This window comes from Arachis stenosperma, chromosome 9 (genome assembly GCF_014773155.1).
Source record: "Arachis stenosperma cultivar V10309 chromosome 9, arast.V10309.gnm1.PFL2, whole genome shotgun sequence".
In the NCBI taxonomy this organism is placed as follows: Eukaryota; Viridiplantae; Streptophyta; class Magnoliopsida; order Fabales; family Fabaceae; genus Arachis; species Arachis stenosperma.
The window spans coordinates 36,126,159-36,141,936 of NC_080385.1; positions in this window are offsets into that span (position 1 = coordinate 36,126,159).

Sequence of the window (15,778 nt, forward strand, 5' to 3'; positions counted from 1 at the left end):
CCATCATCCTTGGCAGACCCTTCCTAGCCACAGCAAAGGCTGTGATTGATGTTGATAGAGGAGAATTGATCATTCAAGTGAATGAAGAATCCTTGGTGTTTAAGGCTCAAGGATATCCCTCTGTCACCATGGAGAGGAAGCATGAAGAGCTTCTCTCAAATCAGAGTCAAACAGAGCCCCCACAGTCAAACTCTAAGTTTGGTGTTGGGAGGCCACAACCAAACTCTAAGTTTGGTGTTGAACCCCCACATTCAAACTCTAAGTTTGGTGTTGGGAGGATCCAACATTGCTCTGAGAAAATGTGAGGCTCCATGAGAGCCCTCTGTCAAGCTACTGACATTAAAGAAGCGCTTGTTGGGAGGCAACCCAATGTTATATTTTATATATTTTCCTTTGTTATTTTATGTTTTCTGTAGGTTGATGATCATGAGAAGTCACAAAATCAATTGAAAAAGCAAAAACAGAATGAAAAACAGGAAGAAAAACAGCACACCCTGGAGGAAGAACCTACTGGCGTTTAAACGCCAGTAAGGCTAGCAGATGGGCGTTTAACGCCCAGTCTGGCACCATTCTGGGCGTTTAACGCCAGAAAGGGGCACCAGACTGGCGTTAAACGCCAGGAAAGGGCAAGAACCTGGCGTTAAACGCCAGAAATGGGCACCAGCCCGGCGTTTAATGCCAGAATTGGCTCAAAACGCATTTTTGCATGCCATTTGGTGCAGGGATGACTTTTCCTTGACACCTCAGGATCTGTGGACCCCACAGGATCCCCACCAACCCCACCACCCTCTCTCTTCTTCACCCATTCACCAATCACCTCAATACCTCTTCCCTAAAAATCCTTCACCTATCAAATCCCATCTTTCTCTTCACCACTCACATCCATCCTCCATAAAACCCCACCTACCTCACCATTCAAATTCAAACCACTTTCCCTCCCAAACCCACCCATAATGGCCGAAACATAAGCCTCCTCCATCTCCTCCATTTTCTTCTTCTTCTACTCTCTCTTTTTTCTTTTGCTCGAGGACGAGCAAACCTTTTAAGTTTGGTGTGGTAAAAGCAGTGCTTTTTGTTTTTCCATAACCATTTATGGCATCCAAGGCCGGAGAAACCTCTAGAAAGAGGAAAGGGAAGGCAAATGCCTCCTCCTCCGAGTCATGGGAGATGGAGAGATTCATCTCAAGGGTGCATCAAGACCACTTCTATGAAGTTGTGGCCATGAAGAAGGGTCAACTTTGATCAAAGGTTGGACCAAGTCCTCATAGACATTTATGAAGAGGGCGTTCAATGAAAGAGAGATTCAAGAGGGAAGCCGGTTCAACTGAGAAGGCATGACCTCAAGCCCATCACTAAGAAAAGGATGGAGCAAACAAGAGATCCCACTCATCATGAAATCCCTGAGATACCTCAAGGGATGCACTTTCCTCCACAAAACTATTAACACCTCCCTAGGAGAATTGAGTTCCAACATGGGACAACTAAGGGTGGAGCACCAAGAATATTCCATCCTCCTCCATGAAATTAGAGAAGATCAAAGAATCATGAGAGAGGAGCAACAAAGGCAAGGAAGATACATTGAGGAGCTCAAGCACTCCATAAGACCTTCAAGAGGAAGAACAAGCCGCCATCACTAAGGTGGACCCGTTCTTTAATCTCCTTGTTCTTTATTTTTCTGTTTTTCGAAAATTTATGCTTATGTTTGTCCATGTTTGTGTCTTATGATCATTAGTGTCTTAGTGTCTATGCCTTAAAGTTATGAATGTCCTATGAATCCATCACCTTTCTTAAATGAAAACTGTTTTTAATCACAAAAGAACAAGAAGTACAGGATTTCGAATTCATCTTTAAAACTAGCTTAATTAGTTTGATGTGGTGGCAACACTTTTGTTTTCTGAATGTATGCTTAAACAGTGCATATGTCTTTTGAATTTATGGTTCATGAATATTGGCTCTTGAAAGAATGATGAAAAAGGAGACATGTTACTGAGGATCTAAAAAATCATAAAAATGATTCTTGAAGCAAGAAAAAGCAGTGAATACAAAAAAAAAAAGAAGGAGAAAAACGAAAAAGAAAAAAAGGGGGAGAAAGAAAAAGAAAAGAAAAAGAAAGAAATAAAGTTGTGATCCAAGGCAAAAAGAGTGTGCTTAAGAACCCTGGACACCTCTAATTGGGGACTTTAGCAAAGCTGAGTCACAATCTGAAAAGGTTCACCCAATTATGTGTCTGTGGCATGTATGTATCCGGTGGTAATACTGGAAGACAGAGTGCTTTGGGCCACGGCCAAGACTCAATAAGTAGCTGTGTTCAAGAATCATCATGCTTAACTAGGAGAATCAATAACACTATCTGGATTCTGAGTTCCTAGAGAAGCCAATCATTCTGAATTTCAAAGGATAAAGTGAGATGCCAAAACTGTTCGGAGGCAAAAAGCTACTAGTCCCGCTCATCTAATTTGGAGCTAAGTTTCATTGATAATTTGGAGTCTATAGTATATTCTCTTCTTTTTATCTTATTTGATTTTCAGTTGCTTGAGGACAAGCAACAATTTAAGTTTGGTGTTGTGATGAGCGGATAATTTATACGCTTTTTGGCATTGTTTTTAGTATGTTTTTAGTATGATCTAGTTAGTTTTTAGTATATTTTTATTAGTTTTTAGTTAAAATTCACTTTTCTGGACTTTACTATGAGTTTGTGTGTTTTTCTGTGATTTCAGGTATTTTCTGGCTGAAATTGAGGGACCTGAGCAAAAATCTGATTCAGAGACTGAAAAGGATTGCAGATGCTGTTGGATTCTGACCTCCCTGTACTCGAAGTGGATTTTCTGGAGCTACAGAGACCTAATTGGCGCGCTCTCAACGGCGTTGGAAAGTAGACATTCTGGGCTTTCCAGCAATATATGATAGTCCATACTTTGCCCAAGATTTGATGGCCCAAACTGGCGTTCAAAGTCACCTTCAGAAATTCCAGCGTTAAACGCCGGAACTGGCACCAAAATGGGAGTTAAACGCCCAAACTGGCACAAAAGCTGGCATTTAACTCCAAGAAGAGTCTCTACACGAAAATGCTTTATTGCTCATCCCAAGCACACACCAAGTGGGCCCGGAAGTGGATTTTTATGTCATTTACTCATCTTTGTAAACCTTAGGCTACTAGTTTTCTATAAGTAGGACCTTTTACTATTGTATTTTCATCTTTGGACATCTAGTTCTTAGATCAGATCTTGGTTCTTCTGGTTTCCTCTCTGGGACCGAAGCCAATGATCACTTTTGTTCTTATGTATTTTCAACGGTGGAGTTTCTACACACCATAGATTAAGGTGTGGAGCTCTGCTGTACCTCGAAGTATTAATGCAATTACTATTGTTCTTCTATTCAATTCCGCTTGTTCTTGTTCTAAGATATCACTTGTTCTTCAACTTGATGAATGTGATGATCCGTGACACTCATCATCATTCTCACCTATGAACGTGTGACTGACAACCACCTCCGTTCTACCTTAGATTGGGTGAATATCTCTTGGATTCCTGATACACGATGCATGGTTGATCGCCTGACAATCGAGTGCTCGCCTGACAACCGAGCCAGCCATTCCGTGAGATCAGAGTCTTCGTGGTATAGGCTAGAACTGATGGCGGCATTCAAGAAAATCCGGAAGGTCTAACCTTGTCTGTGGTATTCTGAGTAGGATTCAATGATTGAATGACTGTGACGTGCTTCAAACTCCTGAGGGCGGGGCGTTAGTGACAGACGCAAAAGAATCACTGGATTCTATTCCGGCCTGATCAAGAACCGACAGATGGATAGCCGTGCCGTGACAGGGTGCGTTGAACATTTCCACTGAGAGGATGGGAGGTAGCCACTGACAACGGTGAAACCCTTGCATAAGCTTGCCATGGAAAGGAGTAAGAAGGATTGGATGAAGACGGTAGGAAAGCAGAGAGACGGAAGGGACACAGCATCTTCATGCGCTTATCTGAAATTCCCACCAATGAATTACATAAGTATCTCTATCTTTATCTTTATGTTTTATTCATCATCTATACCCATTTGAGTCTGCCTGACTAAGATTTACAAGGTGACCATAGCTTGCTTCATACCAACAATCTCCGTGGGATCGACCCTTACTCGCGTAAGGTTTATTACTTGGACGACCCAGTGCACTTGCTGGTTAGTTGTGCGAAGTTGTAGTGATCACAATTTCGTGCACCACCAGCCCAAATCTAAAGGCAACAAAAGCTTAGAAAGATAAAGGCGTTTCCCCTTAAAGATAAGATGACTTCACTCAAAGATAAGATAAGATAAGATAACTATCTTATCTCCAGAAAGGTCACTCTACACTATTATAAATACACTGGAGCACCCAGGTATAACTCATACTCTGATTCTACTAAAAATATGCCTAAAGCACGTGCTAACTTAAGCATCGGAGTCTCTTGCAGGTACCACCACCCTCCAGTGACAAAGGATCAGCAGCATCACCAGATCCAACAAATCAGACATAACAGCTCTAACCACCACTGTAGATCTCATTCGAGATTGAGCTACAGTTTTAGGAAACCCTCGAAACAGTAACCCATTATATTTCGGAAGCAAGTTGATCATACCCGTCTTGAGCTCAAAGTTGGCATCTAGATCCGGGTACCGAACTTGTACCGGTTGTAAAGTGATGTCTGGGGATCCGGCCTCCTTTAAAGTAATTCTCTGAGGTGGATCTGCCATATTATTGTCACCTAATTCACTCAAAGAAATTTCAGCACTTCCAACAGAAGAATACAAGGTTCCCTCGTTAAGTGAAGAATGAGGATCATGGTTAGAAGGTGATGGTGAATTGGTTTGATCTTCAAGAGAGTCCGATTTACTATGCACGAATGCTAACCGGCACCGAGCTGGCCTAATATGTGTTAAAGTTCTTTCTATTTCATGGCCAAAAGGGGCCAAGCTCGGGTCTGGAAGCGACCGTGTCATTCAACTAAGGAATCAATGAAAACATGCAATTACCAAAAGAAAACAAGAACAAGAGAATGAACAAAAATAACCTAATAGTCAATAACTACTCAAACTAGTTAGATAGAGGTGCCATCTATCAATTAGTGTCAAGTAACAAACAAAAATAAAGTATTCACACTATTTACATATTCACAACAACCAAAACTATAGCACTCATTGCACTTAGTTCCCCGGCAACGGCGCCAAAAACTTGGTGCGAGGGTTTTTGCCAGTTAGGAATTTTTACACAAAATATATCCAGTGATAGTATAGTTCCCAACCAACACACAACTCTCAACCAAAGTTTAGAATCAAAAGATGTCACAATTTAAAACCAATATAAACCGAGAGTTTTAATTCCTGAGTCGTCTCCCAAGGACTAGTGATCAATGAGTGTGCAATTTCGGTTGTAAAGGCAACAAGATTTTCAATGAAGATATAAACAATTAAAGAAATAAAAGAACATTTAAAACTGCAATTAATGAACTAATAAAGAAATTAAAGAACTAGCTATGTAATATGAACAAGTAAAATATAAAAGCGATTGATGTATGTATGTGTGTGTGTGTGTGTGATTCAAAATATAAATGGAATCTTGACTTGGGATGAGTTAAGGATCCTTTCCATGTTGTAACTACAACTATGACAATTGTAATGGATTAATCCCACTTAGTTAACCCTCACATCGGAGAGTAGATCAAGTGAGCATAGTTGTTTTTAATCCACAAATTCTAACTCACTTGCTAATTGCCTTACCAACAAGTTAGCGTTAGTGGAAACAAGAACAATGAACAATCCAAGAATTATCACTAAATGTTGGACATTCCAACTCTAGGAACCCGATTGCTCATTTTTCCCAAGCAAAGAGGTGGAAATTTAGCCCATAATCAAAATTGACATTTTCACAAACACTTGGTGGGCATAAACACTAAACATGGTAAAATTGAGAAAATGCTTGAAACTATGAGTAACAAATGATCAAAAGCAACAATAAAAACTCAACCAAGCATATAATAATCATCAATCATCAAAATCATCAACAAGAAATTAAAATTGCAAAAAGTATATATATTAACACTATAACTTTAATTACAAGAAAGAGTATAAAAATTGTAACTATAAAGAGTAGTAATTAAGAGATACTTACAATGGAGGCTAGCACAAACCAAGATCAAAAATAGAAATGGGACTTGAAATGTAAAACCCTAATATAAACACTAATAGTGTTGAGAGAAAACTTAGAGAAAAACTAAACTAAAGCCTCCTACTACTATTCTAAAACTACCCTAATGATATGCTATGTTTCTCCTATGTTTGCCCCCTCCAATATGAGCTTCAACTATCATAATTGGGCCTCCAATCCATCAAAAGTGCGAGTCACGTGCATTTTTAATGAAGGCATGTGCGGGTACCTGTGCGTACGCACAGATGTGTGCGCATGCACACTTGGCCGAAATCTCAGGCTGTGCGTACGCACAAGAGGCTGTGCGCACGCACACTTCTCAATACTTTGGATGCTTGTGCAATGCGCCAGATGCTGTGCGCTCGCACACTTGGCTCTGCTTTGCTACCTGTGCGTACGCACGAGATGCTGTGCACACGCACACATCACTTTGCTCTTCTCCTTTGTTTCTTCATGCTTCCTCCTCCTTGCATGCTCCTCTTCCATTCTCACCAAGCCATTCCTACCTTATACATCTGAAATCACTCACAAACAACATCAAGGTATCGAATGGAAGGCAAATAGAATAAAATAGGTTAAATTAAGCACTGGTACACAAAATCATGAGTTCACACTTCTCTCACAACTCCGCGCAGCTGACCAGCAAGTGCACTGGGTCGTCCAAGTAATACCTTACGTGAGTAAGGATCGATCCCACAGAGATTGTCGGCTTGAAGCAAGCTATGGTCATCTTGTAAATCTCAGTCAGGCAGATTCAAATGGTTATGAGGTTTTGATAATTAAAAGAGAAATAAAACATAAAATAGGATAAAGATACTTATGCAATTAATTGGTGGGAATTTCAGATAAGCGTATGGAGATGCTTTGTTCCCTCTGAGCCTCTGCTTTCCTATTGTCCTTATCCAATCATGCGTACTCCCTTCCATGGCAAGCTATATGTTGGTGGATCACCATTGTCAATGGCTACCATCTGTTCTCTCATTGAAAACATATCCGCTATGATTTCCCGCATGGCTAATCAGCTGTCGGTTCTCGATCATGTTGGAATAAGATCCATTGATCCTTTTGCACACTGTCATTGCACCCAACAGTCACTAGTTTGAAGCTCGTCACAGTCATCCCATCCCATATCCTACTCGAAATACTACAGACAAGGTTTAGACTTTCCGGATCTCAAGAATGCTGCCTATTGATTATAGCTTATACCATGAAGACTCTGATCTCATAGAATGGAAGGCTCTGTTGTCAGGAGAGGAAACCATGCATCGTGAACCAGGAGGCCAAGAGATACACACTCAAGCTCTCACAGATAGAACGGAGGTGGTTGTCATGCACACGTTCATAAGGGAGGATGATGATGAGTGTCACGGATCATCACATTCATCAGGTTGAAGTACGAGTGAATATCTTAGAACAAGAATAAGTGTGAATTGAATAGAAAAACAATAGTACTTTGCATTAATTCATGAGGAGCAGCAGAGCTCCACACCTTAATCTATGAGGTGTAGAAACTCCACCGTTGAAAATACATAAGTGATGAAGGTCCAGGCATGGTCGAATGGCCAGCCCCCAAAACGTGATCAAGAGATCAAAAGTGATCCAAAGATAGTCTCAAAAATGATCTAAAGATATGAATACAATAGTAAAAAGTGTTATTTATACTAAACTAGTAAAGTAGGTTTATAGAAAATGAGTAACTAAGTGTAGATAGTGCAGAAATCCACTTTCGGAGCCCACTTGGTGTGTGTTTGGGCTGAGCATTGAAGCTTTCACGTGCATAGGCTCTTCTTGGAGTTTAAACGCCAGTTTTGGTGCCAGTTTGGGCGTTTAACTCCAGCTTTGGTGCCAATTCTGGCGTTTTACGCCAGAAAAGGGTCTTTAGTGGGCGTTTGGACGCCAGTTTGGGCCATCAAATCTCGGGCAAAGTATGGACTATTATACATTGCTGAAAAGCCCAAGATGTCTACTTTCCAACGGAATTGAAAAAGCGCCAATTGGGATTTTGTAGCTCCAGAAAATTCACTTCGAGTGCAGGGAGGTCAGAATTCAACAGCATCTTCAGTCCTTTCTCAGCCTCTAAATAAGATTTTTACTCAGGTCCCTCAATTTCAGCCAGAAAATACCTAACATCACAGAAAAACACACAAACTCATAGTAAAGTCCAGAAATGTGATTTTTTGCATAATAACTAATAAAAATATACTAAAAAGTAACTAAAATATATTAAAATCTATGTAAAAACAATGCCATAAAGCGTATAAATTATCCGCTCATCACAACACCAAACTTAAATTGTTGCTTGTCCCCAAGAAACTAAAAATAAAATAAGATAAAAAGAAGAGAATATACAATAAATCCCAAAATATCAATGAAGCTTAGTTCCAATTAGATGAGCGGGGCTAGTAGCTTTTTGCTTCTGAATAGTTTCGGCATCTCACTTTATCCTGTGAAGTTCAGAATGATTGGCATCTATAGGAACTCAGAATTAAGATGGTGTTATTGACTCTCCTAGTTTAGTATGTTGATTCTTGAACACAGCTACTTTATGAGTCTTGGCCGTGTCCCTAAGCACTTTGTTTTCCAGTATTACCACCGGATATGTAAATGCCACAGACACATAACTGGGTGAAGCTTTTCAGATTGTAACTCAACTTTGCTAAAGTCCCCAGTTAGAGGTGTCCAGAGTTCTTGAGCACACTCTTTTTGCTTTGGATCATGACTTTAACCACTCAGTCTCAAGCTTTTCACTTGGACCTTCATACCACAAGCATATGGTTAAGGACAGCTTGATTTAGCTGCTTAGGCCAGGATTTTGTTCCTTTGGGCCCTCCTATCCATTAATGCTCAAAGCCTTGGATCCTTTTTACCTTTGCCTTTTGGTTTTAAGAGCTATTGGCTTTTTCTGCTTGTTTTTTCTATCTTTTTTTTTCTTTTAATTTTCGCCACTTTTTTTTCGCAAGCTTTGTTATTCACTACTTTTTCTTGCTTCAAGAATCAATTTTATGATTTTTTAGATCATCAATAACATGTCTCTTTTTTCATCATTCTTTCAAGAGCCAACAAATTTAACATTCATAAACTTCACTATAAAAAATATGCAATGTTCAAGCATTCATTCAGAAAACAAAAAGTATTGCCACCACATCAAAATAATTAAACTAATTTCAAGATAAAATTTGAAATTCATGTACTTCTTGTTCTTTTGTAATTAGGAACATTTTTCATTTAAGAAAGGTGAATGATTCATGGAATTATTCATAGCTTTAACACATAGACACTAGACACTAATGATCATCTAATGAAGCTAAAACATAGTCAAATATAAAGCATAAAAATTGAAAAATAGAAAAATAAGAACAAGGAATTAAAGAACGGGTCCACCTTAGTGATGGCGGCTAGTTCTTCCTCTTGAAGATCTTATGGAGTGCTTGAGCTCCTCAATGTCTCTTCCTTGCCTTTGTTGCTCTTCCCTCATGGCTCTTTGGTCATCTCCTAATCTCATGTCGGATCTTCGGATATTCACTCCTTTTGAGCATGAAAGGGACCTCGGGGATCACCTTTTTCTTGGCCACAACTTCATAGAAGTGGTCTTGATGGGCTTTTGAGATGAATCTTTCCATCTCCCATGACTCGGAGGTGGAAGCAATTGCCTTCCCTTTCTTCTTCCTGGAGGTTTCTCCGGCCTTAGGTGCCATTAATGCTTATGAAAAAAACAAAAAAAAGCAAGGCTTTTTCCACACCAAACTTAAAAGATTTGCTCGTCCTCGAGCAAAAGAAGAAAGAAAAGAGGAGAAGAAGAAGAAAAAATAGAGGAGATAAAAGTGTGTGAAGGGTTCGGCCAAGGGGGGTTTAGTGGGTTAAGATGTGCGAAATTGAAGGTGGTAAGGAGGGCTATATATAGGGAAAAAGAGGGGTGGGTGGCCGAATTGAAGTGGGTGGGTTTGGGAGGGAAGTGTTTTGAATTTGAATGGTGAAGTAGGTGGGGTTTGATGGGGGGTTTTGGGGAAGAGTGGATGGATTTGATAGGTGAATAGTGGTTTGGGAAGAGTGTTATGGAAAGGTGTGAAGGGGAGAGAGAGTGAGTTGAGGTAGGTGGGGATCCTGTGGGGTCCACAGATCCTGATGTGTCAAGGATTCTGCATCCCTGCACCTTGCTAGCGTTAAACACCCCTCTGTGTGCCTTTCTGGCGTTTAAATGCCAGGATGCTGCCCTTTTCTGGCGTTTAAACGCCAGTCTGCTGCCCTTTTCTGGTGTTTAAATGCCCAGAAAGGTGCCAGACTGGGCGTTTAAACGGCCATTTTTATACCTTTACTGGCGTTTAAACGCCAGTTTTCCTGCCAGTTCTGGCATTTAAATGCCAGACTGCTGCCCATTTCTGGCATTTAAACGCCCAGAATGGTGCCAGACTGGGCGTTAAACGCCGATTTTGGTATCCTTACTGGCGTTTAAACGCCAGTAAGCTTGTCCTTCAGGGTGTGCCATTTTTTATGCTGTTTTTTATTTTTCTTTAATTTTTTTGCAGTTGTTTTTGTGATGCCACACGATCATAATCCTAAAGAAAACATAAAATAACATAGATAAATAAAATAAAATTGGGTTGCCTCCCAATAAGCGCTTCCTTAATGTCAATAGCTTGACAGTGAGCTCTTACAGAGCTTCTGGTGCACGAAATTGTAAATCACACTTTTCACAACTCGTACAACTAACCAGCAAGTGCATTGGGTCGTCCAAGTAATACCTTATGTGAGTAAGGGTCGATCCCACAGAGATTGTCGGCTTGAAGCAAGCTATGGTTATCTTGTAACTCTTAGTCAGGATATCAATAATAATTCTTAGTTTTATTTGTAAAAAGTAAAAGAACATGAAATAAATAATACTTGTTATGCAGTAATAGGGAACATGTTGAGGTTTCGGAGATGCTCTACCCTCTGAGTTTCTGCTTTCCTACTGCCTTCTTCTTCAAACACACCTGGCTCCTTCTATGGCAAGCTTTATGTTGGTGGATCACCGTTGTCAATGGCTACCATCCGTCTTCTCAGTGAAAACATGTCCACTACGGTTTCCTGCATGGCTAATCATCTGTCGATTCTCACTTGTGTTGGAATAAGATCCATTGATCTTTTTGCACACTGTCACTGCGCCCAACATTCGCGAGTTTGAAGCTCGTCACATTCATCCCTTCCTAGATCCAACTCAGAATACCACAGATAAGGTTTAGACTTTCTGGATCTCAGGAATGCCGCCATTTGATTCTAGCCTATACCACAAAGGTTCTGATCTCACGGAAGTGAATGCTCTGTTGTCTGGAGAGACAATCAAACTCGTGAATCACGAGCCCAAGAGATACACACTCAAGTTGTTGCAGGTAGAATGGAAGTGGTTGTCAGGCACGTGTTCATAAGTTGAGAATGGTGATGAGTGTCACGGATCATCACATTCATCACATTGAAGTACGAGTGAATATCTTAGAACAGAAGCAAGCGCAATTGAATAGAAAACAATAGTAATTGCATTAATTCATCGAAACACAGTAGAGCTCCTCACCCCTGGTGCACGAAATTGCAATAACACTTTTGCAATCCCGCACAACTAACCAGCAAGTGCACTGGGTCGTCCAAGTAATACCTTGCGTGAGCAAGGGTCGATCCCACGGAGATTGTCGGCTTGAAGCAAGCTATGGTTATCTTGTAAATCTTAGTCAGGATGTCAGAAAGTATCAGGATTGATTGTGAAAAGCAAAAGAACATGAAATAGGTACTTGTTTTGCAGTAATGGAAAATAGGTTGAGGCTTTGGAGATGCTCCATCTTCTGAATCTCTGCTTTCCTACTGTCTCCTTCAACAAACACGCAAGACTCCTTCCATGGCAAGCTGTATGTAGGGTTTCACCGTTGTCAGTGGCTACCTCCCATCCTCTCAGTGAAAGCGATTGCATATGCCCTGTCACAGTCATAGCGGAATTCATCTGTCGGTTCTCAATCAGGCCGGAATAGAATCCAGTGATTCTTTTGCGTCTGTCACTAACGCCCCGCCTTCAGGAATTTGAAGCACGTCACAGTCATGCAGTCATTGAATCCTACTCAGAATACCACAGACAAGGTTTAGACCTTCCGGATTCTCTTGAATGCCGCCATCAGTTCTAGCTTATACCACGAAGATTCTGGTTAAGGAACCCAAGAGATATCTACTCAATCTAAGGTAGAACAGAGGTGGTTGTCAGGCACATGTTCATAGTTGAGAATGATGATGAGTGTCACGAATCATCACATTCATCCAGGTTAAGAGCAAGTGATATCTTAGAATGGAAGCAAGCATGATTGAATAAGAAACAGTAGTAATTGCATTAATCCATCAAGACACAGCAAAGCTCCTCACCCCCAACCATGGGGTTTAGAGACTCATGCCGTGGAATGTACACAAAGAAACGTGTAAAAATGTCATGAGGTACAGATACAATGTCAAAAGATCCTATTAATAGCAAACTAGTATCCTAAGGTTTACAGAAATGAGTAAATGACAGAAAAATCCACTTCCGGGCCCACTTGGTGTGTGCTTAGGCTGAGCAATGAAGCATTTTCGTGTAGAGACCTTTTCTGGAGTTAAACGCCAGCTTTCATGCCAGTTTGGGCGTTTAACTCCAAGTTTTATGCCAGTTCCGGCGTTTAACGCTGGAATTTCTGAGGCCGAATTGCTACGCCGGTTTGGGCCATCAAATCTTGGGCAAAATATGGACTATTATATATTTCTGGAAAGCCCAGGATGTCTACTTTCCAACGCCGTTGAGAGCGCGCCAATTAGGCTTCTGTAGCTCCAGAAAATACACTTCGAGTGCAGGGAGGTCAGAATCCAACAGCATCTGCAGTCCTTTTCAGCCTCTGAATCAGATTTTTGCTCAGAACCTTCAATTTCAGTCAGAAAATACCTGAAATCACAGAAAAACACACAAACTCATAGTAAAGTCCAGAAAAGTGAATTTTAACTAAAAACTAATAAAAATATACTAAAAACTAACTAAAAGATACTAAAAACATACTAAAAACAATGCCAAAAAGCGTATAAATTATCCGCTCATCACAACACCAAACTTAAATTGTTGCTTGTCCCCAAGCAACTGAAAATCAAAATAGGATAAAAAGAAGAGAATATACTATAGACTCCAAAATATCAAAGAAACATAGCTCCAATTAGATGAGCGGGACTAGTAGCTTTCTGCCTCCGAACAGTTTTGGCATCTCACTCTATCCTCTGAAATTCAGAATGATTGGCTTCTTTAGGAACTCAGAATCCAGATAGTGTTATTGATTCTCCTAGTTAAGTACGATGATTCTTGAACACAGCTACTTTATGAGTCTTGGCTGTGGCCAAAGCACTCTGTCTTCCAGTATTACCACCGGATACATACATGCCACAGACACATAATTGGGTGAACCTTTTCAGATTGTGACTCAGCTTTGCTAGAGTCCCCAACTAGAGGTGTCCAAGGTTCTTAAGCACACTCTTTTTGCCTTGGATCACAACTTTTATTTCTTTCTTTTTCTTTTTTTTTTCTTTTCTTCTCTTTTCGAAAAAAAAAATTTTTTTTTGTATTCACTGCTTTTTCTTGCTTCAAGAATTATTTTTATGATTTTTCAGATCCTCAATAACATGTCTCTTTTCCATCATTCTTTCAAGAGCCAACAATTTTAACATTCATGAATAACAAATTCAAAAGACATATGCACTGTTCAAGCATTCATTCAGAAAACAAAAAGTATTGTCACCACATAAAACCAATTAAGCTAGTTTCAAGGATAAATTTCGAAATCCTGTACTTCTTGTTCTTTTGTGATTAAAGCATTTTTCATTTAAGAGAGGTGATGGATTCATAGGACATTCATAACTTTAAGGCATAAATTTTAAATTTATTAATTATGAATTAAGAACAAGACTCAAAAATAAATATAAGATTAGACTAGAAAATAAAAAAAAACGCAAAAATAGGCTCCTAATGATAGAGGTTTTCACAGAGTTAGGACTCAACAACCTTGATTTTGAGAAGTGGATGCTCCCTCAGCTTGAGAGGAGAGCTTTTGGCATTTCATCTCTTGGAGCTCACGCCCCTGCTTCTCTTGTTCCTTCAGCAATTTGCAGAGCATGCAGTTCTGATTCTGCTGTTCTTCCTTCAGTTGCTCCATAGTTTCTTGCAACTTGGTAATAGATGCTTCTAGGCTGGCCCAGTAGCCAATTTCAGGAAATTCAGGGAGGAACTCCTGCGCCCTCCTTTTGATAGAGTTTTCTTGCACTTGTCCTTCCATTGACTTCTTGGTGATTGGATGTTCAATGGGTATGAATTCATCTACTCCCATCTTCACCCCAGCCTCTTTACAGAGCAAGGAGATTAAGCTTGGGTAGGCCAATTTGGCTTCAGTGGAATTTTTATTTGCAATTGTGTAGATCTCACAAGCAATCACATGATGAATCTCCACTTCTTTTCCAAGCATAATGCAATGAATCATCACTGCTCTCTTGATGGTAACCTCAGAACGGTTGCTAGTAGGTAATATGGAACGCCCAATGAAGTCTAGCCAACCTCTTGCGATTGGTTTGAGGTCTCCCCTCTTGAGTTGGTTTGGGACACCCTTAGAATTGGTTATCCACTTAGTTCCAGGGAGGCATATGTCCTCTAGAACTTGATCCAACCCTTTATCTACTCTCACCATCCTCCTATTAAAGGAGTCAGGATCATCTTGCAGTTGAGGCAATTTGAAGATTTCTCTTATTTTGTCCAGATGAAAGTACATAACTTTCCCTCTGACCATTGTTCTGTAGGTATGGTAAGCGGTTCCAGTCATTCTCTGCTTATCTGTCAGCCACAGATTTGAGTAGAATTCCTAAACCATGTTCCTTCCAACCTTTGTCTCAAGATTGGTTAGAACTTCCCATCCTCTGTTTCAAATTTGCTCTTGGATCCCCGGATATTCATCTTCTTTCAGATCAAATTTAACTTCCGGGATCACTGACCTCAGACCCATTATTTTGTGATAATGGTCTTCATGTTCTTTAGTTAAGAACTTCTCTTGATTCCAAAGATTCTTTGGATTAGCCTCTTTCTTTCCTCTTAAATTGGTTTGTTTTCCCTTAGGAGCCATGATCTTGATGAATCTTGGCTTAGTGATCACGGAAAAGCACACCAAACTTAGAGGTTTTCTTGTCCTCAAGCAAAAGAAAAGAGAGAAGAGAGGGGGAGGAAGAGGAAATTCGAAGGGTGTGGTGGAGTGAGGGAGCCAAACGTGTATTTATAAGGTGGGGAGGGGAGTTTTCGAAAAAAAGAAGAGAAATTTGAAAGGAGATTTGAGAAGATTTGGAAATAAATTGAGAAAAGGGTCAAATTTTTTGAACAATGTTTGTAATTGATTTGAGATAAATTTGAAGAATGATTTTGATTTTTGAAGATTTGAAAGTGAAGGATGAATGATTGAAGTGTGATTTTGTAGAAAAGTATGGGTGAGAAAAGGAAAGTTTGAAAAAATTTGAATTGAAAACAAAATTGTGGTCCCCCCACCTTGCTGGCGTTAAATGCGCAGAATGGCACCCATTCTGGCGTTTAACGCCCATTTGTTGCCCCTT